Genomic DNA, 9,785 nt, shown 5'->3' with positions numbered 1-9,785 from the left:
TATTCTTGAAAAATTATAACAAAGTAAAAGCATTTAACGTCCTTCTGGTCAGTTGACAATTTAACCCCATTCAACCAAGTCTGTTAATGCTATTATTATGATCTTCTTCTGGAATCAGTATCATAGATCACTTACATATTTTTTAATATTTTTCCACTATCATCTGAAAAATTATAACAAGGTAAAAGCATTTAACGTCCTGTTGGTCAGTTGACAATTTAACCCCATTCAACCAAGTTTGTTAATGTTATTATTATGATCTTCTGTAATCAGTATCATAGGTCACTCACATATTTTTAAATATTTTTCCACTATCATCTGTCTTTTGTCTTTGCCCAAAGATCAAAGTTGTTTTCTCCTTTATGAATATTGCACTTTTAACATTATCCTTTTTTATCCAAATTCAGGCAAAGTTAAGAGATACTAGGAAATTAGCTTTGGTCTCTCTTTCCTGGCTGTATAACGTCTTCCAATGGATTAATTATCATGATATGTCTAGGAAACTTTGAGTAATTTGATTTATAGTTCCTATTTCACTTAACAGAACAGATATTTATATAAGCACTAGCACTCACTCACTTCATAAGTTCTTAAAATCACAGATCTCTATATTATAGCCATTATCATCCTGAGCAATATAACCAATTCCTAAGCCAGTTTATTTGTACACAAAGCAAAGATAATTGTGGTGTTTTGAAGCTAGGTACCCCAGAAACCCACGTTCTTAAACATAATCTCTTATACAGATAGAGGACTTTTTGATGAGATTGCTTCAGATGCAGTGGCCCAGGAATGGTCTTAATCTTATTCTTAAAAGCTTTATAAAGAAGGTCACAGAGGGAGCAAAAAGCCTTAGATGGAACAACCAGGTACTAAAAGTCACTGGTATGCAAAAGAGATTGGAGAGGCCAAGAGAGGCTGCCATGTGATAGAATAGCCAAGGACCAAGGATCATCAACAGTCAGCTTCAGAATGCCAGTCTTCTGAGAGAAAGCATCTTCATGATGTCTAGATTTTGGAGTTCTCCTAAGCTCAGTATCATGAGCCAATACATTCTCATTGTTTAAGCTTACTCACTGCATGGCGTTTGCTTTAGCAACAAAGAAACTAAAACAGATAGTAATATCTGTGTCAGTATAGTTGCATGATAATTGAAAAGAGAAAACATGATATGGCATACAAAGGGTCAAATATTAGTACTTTTTTTATATATTTCAAATGTTTTATATATATATATGGGTATAGGTCAGACTTTGTACATAATTACTCATAATCCTTTTATTTTATTCATATTGTGTCTTATTCCAGAATACTTTTACAGTGATAATACAAAGAAAATATGAAAATAACATCTCCTATTCAGATTCAGAGGTCACATTCTGGTAATCTCAAATCTTAAGGACAACCAAGAAACAGGAAATGGGCCCAAACATTTTGTGTGTGTGATGGTGCACTGAAGTTCTTATTTAATATTTTTTGAAAGATGGTTGTTTCAGTTTGCAAAAGTTGCTGGAATGCAATATGGCAGAAATAGACTGGCTTTCAACAATGGAGATTTATTATTTTAAAAATTTACACTATTAAGGTTGTGAAAATTAGGCCAAATTGATGCAGAAAGAGGAAAATACCGTCTTTTGAAGAAAATTTGCTGACATCTGGGATTCCTCTGTTGGATAGCAAGCCACAGGATTGGTGTTTGCTGGTTCTTCATTGCTGGGTTTCATTGCTTTCAGCTCCTGGTTCCAGTGGCCACTTCTCAGAGTTCTGAGGATCCTCTCATAGCATTTCTGAGAATTTTTCTATGTAAACCTTCTCTAAATGTCTCTGGATGCTTCTTTCTGGGTGTCACTCTCTAAGTTATATATATATATTTGGATTTTTATCATCTCGTAAAGAACTTCAATAAAGGACTAAGACCCACCTTGAATTGGATAGGTCACATCTCAGTTGAAATAATCTAATCAAAAGTCCCACCCACAGGGTGGGCCATGATGGCTCAGCAGGCAGAGTTCTTGCCTGCCATGATGGAGACCTGGGTTCGATTCCCTGTGCCTGTCCACACACACACACGCAAACACACACACACACACACACACACACACACACACACACACAATCTCACCCACAAGAAGTCTACACTCCCAGAAATGGATTAAAGAACATGGAATTTTCTGGGGTTCACAACAGCTTCAAACCAGCACAATGGCTAAAGAAATTTATTTAGCACCATAGTCTTTTAAGATATATCCTTTTCTAATAAATGTGTGTAACTGCTCTCTTATAATGACAAATTAAACACCACAAATTAGATAAAGGGATTTGGGTGAAAAGAAAAGCATAGTATTAAGCCAGAAAATAAGGATGTTAGTAAAAATGAAAGAGGGAAAAACACATCTTTTATAGACCCACATAATAATTTACAGTCTAACTTATAACTGAATCCTAAAAAAAATTACCTTCATATGCCATCTATAAGATTAACAAAAAAACAGAATAAGAAACATAGTTCAGAAATAGTTTATCCAAATTAACTACAGTTGGTTAAGTAAGTATTAGTTGTCTGAACTTTTCATTATGTTGATACTGTCTTCTCCCAAAATATCTGTGAAATAAAGTTTCAGTGTATTTATTAAAATTATCATAATTTAGTATTATAACCTTACTTATTTTTGTTCAGTATTTTTTCTCTGAAATGCAGTGCAATCAGGCATTAACCAACACCACTTTTGTAAAATCATTTATGACCAGTGATTTTTTTCAATCTCCATTTAATTTGACCTGCCAGAAATATTTGACAGAGTTAATTAGTCCTTTTTCCTTAATATATTTTCTTCATTCAGCTTATAAGGCATTTTCCTCTCAATTATTTTCTTATGCCCCTTGTTACTCCATAGCTTATTTTTTGAGGTTTTTTCTTCTTCTTGATCTCTTAATGGTAAAAGTGCCTGTTTTTCCATCCTCCAGCTTCCTCTCTGTATGTGTGCATATACACACACACACACACACACACACACACACACACATATATATATACAAATACCTTTTTATCTTGTAATTTTATCATCTTTTGGCTTTAATTGCCATCTGATGGCTCCCAATCTTACATACCTGACACGAACTGTTTTCCTAAACTCCAAATTCATATAACTAACTGCTTCTCAACTTTTCATTGGGAGATCTTATACATATGAGAAGCTTAAAATGACCAAAATTAAACTCTAAATCTTCCCTTATGCCTTATGTCCATGCATGTCATACGAATGGCAGCTCCTTCTGCATGTTTAAATCATGACTTCTCTCTTTATTTCATACCCAGTATTGTTTCTATCTTTAAAATATATTCAAAATCTCATCAATTTTTCCATCATTATTCATTGACTCTCTCTCTCTCTGTACATAGAAAGACACAGAAGAAGACTTCTAATTCTGGCTGTCAGAATAGAAAAAGACACACCTATTCTCTGATAGAAAAAAGGGAAGTCCCCCATTTTCCAATTCTCTGTTCTTTCATGCTTCAGCCCCTAGGATATCAATTGCAGTGACAACAGCAAAGAACTGCAAGTGCCTAAAATCTCTACTGGACAATAACCTATTTCACAAATAAGAGGAGCTGTAGTCCCAAGAGATTGAGGCAAATACAATTGCTATTTTTGCTTAGTTTCCTGCAACTACATGGATTCAGGCCTGGTTCTACTTAGGGGGTGTATAAAATAGAATACAGTAAATAAAGCCCTATCTTCCTGAGAGGGCAGTAATTCTGTAGATAATTAGGAACATAGTGGAAAAGTAGGAGCTCCGTAATGCAATAATCCCCACCTTAAATCCAATTGGGTTAATTCCCACTGGAAAATGACAACAATAACAACCTTCTTCACAATAATTAAATAGGATCCAAAGTTTCATACTATATTGTTTTAGTTTGCTAAATGCTGCCAGAATGCAATATAAAAGAAATGGAATAACTTTTAAAAAGGGAATTATTAAGTTGCAAGTTTACAGATATAAGGCCTTAAAAATGTCCAAATTAAGACATCCAGAGAAAGATTCCTTGACTTAAGAGGGGCCATGTCTGTCACACCGGATGGCAATGGCTGGTGTCTGCAGGTCCTTGTTCTTACTTCTGTTGCTTCCAGCTTCTGATGCCAGCTTCTTCTCTGTGCATCTATGGGCCTTCATTCAATGGCCGTGGTACACATCTCTGGGTTCTGGCTTGCTTAATATCTCATGAGAAGGCACATGGCAATGTCTGCTCGGCTCTGCATCTCCCAACATCTGTGTCTGGGTGTCTGCTCTCACTGTCAGGACTCAAGCATCTTTAAATGTCTGTGTCACTGTCGGCTCTGAAGCAACTGTTTCTCCTGGGGCCTCTCATCAGCATCTGTGCCAACATCGCCATCAGTTTTGAGCTCTTTCCAAAATGTTTCCCCTTTTAAATGATCCCAGTGAACTAATCAAGAATCACCTTGAAAGGTGGAGTCCCATCTCCATCTCATGTAAAGGTCATACCCATAATTGGGTGTGTCACATCTCCGTGGAAGGAATCCAATCTGAAGTTTACAACTACAGTTGAGTGGTTCAATTTCCATGGAAACAATCAAATCAAAAGCTCCACTGTAAACAATAAGTCTGGTCCCACAAAATTGCTTCTCTAGGGTACATAACAATTTCAACCTGGCATATTCCAGCCTCTTGACACCCAAAAGATGTATTCTTTCCATATACAAAATAGATTAATTATATCACAATATCACAAAAGCTTTAAATCATTTCAATAACAATACAAATATGATACAAAGTAAAAAATATACAAAATCTTGTCAAATCAATTACAGGCATGGTCTGTCTTAAAGCAAAGAAAAATTTCCTCTGTCTGTTGACCTGTGAACCTCAGCAACAAGTTGTCTGCTTCCAGTATACAAAGGAGGAATGGTTGTAGTATCAATATTTCCATTTTTGTAGGGTGATATTGGAAGAAAAACAAGGGTCAAAGGTACAAAACAGTTCCTAAAACCAGAAGGGCAAGCTCCATTAATTTCAAAATCTGAGGGACATTTACCAATGGGGTTTTAGAAAGCAACAGCCCCACCCTTTCCAGGAGACTACACATTGGCTCTGTACTTTCCAAGCACTGGGGTGAGGGTTGCAACTTTGGGAAACTTTAAGGAGTTACTGCATTTTTCTCAGCTTCACCCTCTCTAAGCATCAAGGCAACACCTGGACTCTCTATCATCTCTAGGACACAACTCAACCCCCTCAGACCAATGGGGCAGCAGCAAGACTCTCCCTAATCTTCAAGAAATGTGCTCCACCTTATCTGAGGACTGGGACACTGCAACTTTTCCTGAACATCAAGGCAGAAGGCCTGCCCTCTGCCTTTGGGGCAAACTCATCCTCTACAAGTGCATAGGGTAGGTCCAAAGTTTCTTGGTTCCAGATCTTAGCTTCCATAGTTCTGACTCTGAAGTCATTTTTCTCTCAATTTGCCTCTTTTGTGCCCCTTTTAGCCCTGACTGACAGTGATTCCATTTATACATATTCCACAACTCTCTTGTTGGTTACCTATGCAGTATACTGGCTTCATATCCATCAGACAATAGGACTTATCACAAATCCTTTCTGGATAACTCCATCTCCAATTGGCTTGTCTTGTAATGGCTGACTGGTTACATGTTTGGCTAATCCTTATATGGGACACTATTCACTGGGGTCTCCCTTTCTTTTTTATTTTATGATCATTATTATTTTTTTTTTGCATGCACAATCAATCTCTGGCATGGCAGGCAAGAACTCTGCCACTGAGCCACCACGGCCCACCCTCCCTTTCTTGAAACCCAGAATTTTCCAGACCATCAATTTCTGCTTTCTTTGTACCCAAGTGTTCGGTTTTCAGCTTTCCTCTTTCCTGTCACACTTTGCTATAAACTGCAAGGAGAATCCAGGCTGCATTTTCCATATTTAATTTAGAAATCTCTTCTCCTAAATAGCCAAGTTGATGGCCATTAAATTCTACCTTCCATGCAATACCAGTAATCAATTTTTCCAAATTCTCTCCCACTTTTAATCTAGGATCATCTTCCTTCAGTTTGCAATAACACATGCATCATTTATGTCTAAGTCCTTATTAGAAGTATCTTTAGAGTACACATCTCTACCAATAGTCTTTTCAATACAACCTAGGCCTTCCCTATTTACCTCCTCACAATTCTTCCTGAATCTTCCCCTTATCTGTGTAGAAAACTGCTCCAACATGTTTGGTATTTGTAAACTGTAGTGCTCCACTTCTCTGGCACCAAAATCTGTTTTCATTTGCTAAATGCTGCCAGGATTTTATATACCAGAAATGGAATGGCTTTTAAAAAGGGAATTTATTAGATTACAGGTTTACCATTCCAAGACCATAAAAATGCCCAAACTAAGGCACCCAGAGAAAGATACCAAGATTCAAGAAAGACCAGTTTCTGCCATGTGGGAAGGGATGTGTCTGACATCTGCTGATCCTTGTTCTTCATTCTGTTACTTCCAGTTTCTCATGTCAGTGGTCTCTTCTCAGCATCTGTGAGCCTTCACTTCGTTCCTCCTGGATATAACTGTGAGTTTTGGCTTGCTTAGTATCTCATGAGGAGCCACATCTGCTGAAATCTCCATCTCCAAATGCAGGTGTCTAGGCATCTTCGTCTCTGCCGAAATTCTAAAATGTGTCCATTATTGTCAGCTCTGAAGCATCTGTGTCTCCTGGGACTTCTGCATTTCCAAAAGTCTGTATCTGCATCTTTGTTGGCTCTGAACTCTCTTCAAACTGTTTCCTCTTTTAAAGGACTTCAATAAACTAATCAGTACCACCTGGAACGGCAGAGTCACCTCTCCATCTAATCAAAAGTTCACACTCATTATTGGGTGTGTCACATCTCCATGTAAGCAATCTAATTAAAAGTTCACAGCCACAATTGAATGCATCAAACTCCATGGAAACAATCTAATCAGAGATTCCACCCTAAATAATAGGTCTGGTCCCAGAAGATTGGATTAGGAAAAGGTCCCAGCTTTTCTGGGATGCATAACATTTTCAAACTGATATATATACTATTAAAAATGGCCAACACATAATGCATAATTACTCAGCATATGAAAAGCCATGCACATTCACTCTTATGGGAGTAGAAAATTGACAGACACCCATGCCAATATGTCACAGATATTAGAATCATCACACAAGGACTTTTTTTTTTTAACAAATCTGTAATTTTATTTATTTACTTTTCAATAAGTTTAAATCCTTGAGGGGTATAGCATTACACAGATTGGTGTCCAACAGCCTTAGCAGGAAGGTTGCTTCGGAATTTGGCGCGAACCATGCCACTCCTTCCATGGGCACGTGTTACCTTTCCCCAGATTACTCTGGTTTTGTTAGGTTTGCCACCAGGAGTCACTGTGCTCTTTTTGGCTTTGTACACATGAGCACACCTCTTACCCAGGTAAAATTCAGTCTCATCTTGGGCATAAACGCCTTCAATTTTAAGAAGAGCTGTATGCTCCCTCTGGTTCTGGAGACCCCGCTTATAGCTAGCAAAAATGGCATTGGACCACAGCCTCCCAGACATATTTGAAACTTTAGAAGTCCTGTTCCCAGCAGGCCTCCACAGGCTCCAAGATGGCGGAAAGAGAACAGTCACATGAGGACTTTAATGCCAGAATTCTAAGGTGCTCCAAAAACTAATGGTGAAAACTCTTTATATGAAAAGAAATATAGAAAATCTCAACAAAATAGTCTCTCAAAGAATAGATAAAGAAGTACTAAGTGAAAATTTTGAAACTGAAAAAAAAATACTACTCACAGGAATAATAGTATTTTCAATCCTCACTGGATAAACTGAATAGCAGAATGGAAATGACACAGGAACTTGAGGGTAGATGAGCAGAAATTTTCCCATCTGTGCTAGTTAAAAACCATTATTTGCCCCAGAAAAGCTGTGTTCTTTTAATCCAATCATGTGGGGTCAAACCTATTATTGGGTGGGGCCTTTTCAGGTTATTTCCATGGAGATGTGACCCCTGTTTATTCAAGATAGACCTTAGTTCTTTTACTGGAACCCTGTATGAAGAGAATAAAAGACAGACAACAAAGAGTGAGTTCAGAGCTGATACAGATCAGATACCTAGTCACAGAAGGTTGAACATGCAGAAAGGGAATTCCCCAGGGTAAGCCAGAAAGACCCATAGGAGCAGAGAGAGCAGTTTGAAACCATAGGCCAGGAGAGAAGGACAGCAGACATCATCATGTGTCTTTTCGTGTGAAAGAGAAAGCTGGATGCCGTTGGCCTTTCTTTAGAGCCAAGGTGTCTTTCTCTGGATCCCTTAGTTTGGACATTTTTAATTTCTTAGAACTATAAACATGTAGATTAATAAACTCCCTTTGTAAAAGACAATCCGTTTCTGGTGTCTTGCATACCAGCAGTTTTAGAAAACCAAAATACCATCTAAATGAAAATCAGAGAATGAAAAGGTTTTAACAAAATGAATGAAGTTTTAGGTAACTGTGGGATAATGTCTAAAGTTCTAACATATGCACTATTGCAGGGGATGATAAATAGATTGTTACAAAAACACTTAAATAAGCTTTAGGAAGAGGGGAGAAGGTCTGAATATTAAAGGTTAGCATTTTTGGGTCTATTGTTGTAATTGTGGTTTCATGAAGTATACTTGTAAAAATTCATAAAAGTAGCAGTTTTTTGTTAATTTAAAAGTTAAACATAAAAAGCATTACCATAGTGGTATCCCTATATAGATAATATTCTTTGTACTCATTTCACCACATAGTTCTAACCATGTCCTAACATTGTAGTTGTTCGTTGTCTTTCACTTTCCCATTAGAATGTAAGCTCCAATGCACAGGGACCTGGATGTTACCTTTTCTTTCACTGTACTGATTTAGCGGCATTACTTGAAGAATGCATTCCAAATAATGGATTTTCAATAAATGCTAGTTGAATGAATGAGTGTAGGTATTTTTAGAGTATTAAAAGTCTTCTAAAATATTCTCATTTTCAGTCAAAGGACATGTGCATAATAATAGTTCATTGAAAACCAAGACTTTATGTGCAAATATTTTCTTCAAATACAATTTCAATAAAAATAATATTTTAATGGAGAAAAAGAGTTGTTATTGCACTTTGATCTTCTTATCACAGTGAGCTTTTTGTTGTTAATCAATTTTTCATTAATCAATTTTTTAGTGGGAGGTTAATATAATTATTATTGTTTATTCATGTTTTATTTTACCAAAATGTGCTAACTTAAAATATTCATTGTAATCTAGGGTACCAAGAATTAAAACAATACAATTATACACTTTCTTTTTCCTTGACACATTTGATTTCCTGAAGTATAATGGGCAATATTTGAATTTTTAATATAAAACCAAATAGACAAAGAAGAAAATACATTATCTTTTTCAAAATATTTCATTCCTTGAAACAATACACTGCCAGTTATAATCAAATCAGTGTCTCATTAGTGATTTTGTTTCGCACTTCCATTCCTTCAGTATTAAAGAAGAAGAAAAAAGTAACATCTTTCTCTTTCTTAATGCCTGTTGCACATTTTTCACTTACCCTCTGTCAATTAGTTGAAAGTGCAAATAAACATGTGGTCATTTCACCTTTTAAAATATTTTACAGGTTGGTGTGTGTTCTAGTTTGCTAGCTGCTGGAATGCAATATACCAGAAACAGAATGGCTTATAAAAAGGGGAATTTGATGAGTTGCTAGTTTACAGTTCTAAGACCAAGA

The 9,785-nt window shown here is 36.5% G+C and overlaps 1 pseudogene; it reads right to left on the bottom strand.

Annotated features, from left to right (window-relative positions):
• Positions 1-7,289: 7,289 nt before the first annotated feature.
• LOC143682468 (large ribosomal subunit protein eL33 pseudogene) lies at positions 7,290-7,598 on the bottom strand (annotated as a pseudogene).
• Positions 7,599-9,785: the final 2,187 nt, after the last annotated feature.

Source organism: Tamandua tetradactyla, chromosome 5 (assembly GCF_023851605.1).
Source record: "Tamandua tetradactyla isolate mTamTet1 chromosome 5, mTamTet1.pri, whole genome shotgun sequence".
NCBI lineage: Eukaryota > Metazoa > Chordata > Mammalia > Pilosa > Myrmecophagidae > Tamandua > Tamandua tetradactyla.
The sequence above is the reverse complement of the archived record's forward strand: the minus strand, read 5'-3'. Positions and strand labels throughout refer to the sequence as shown.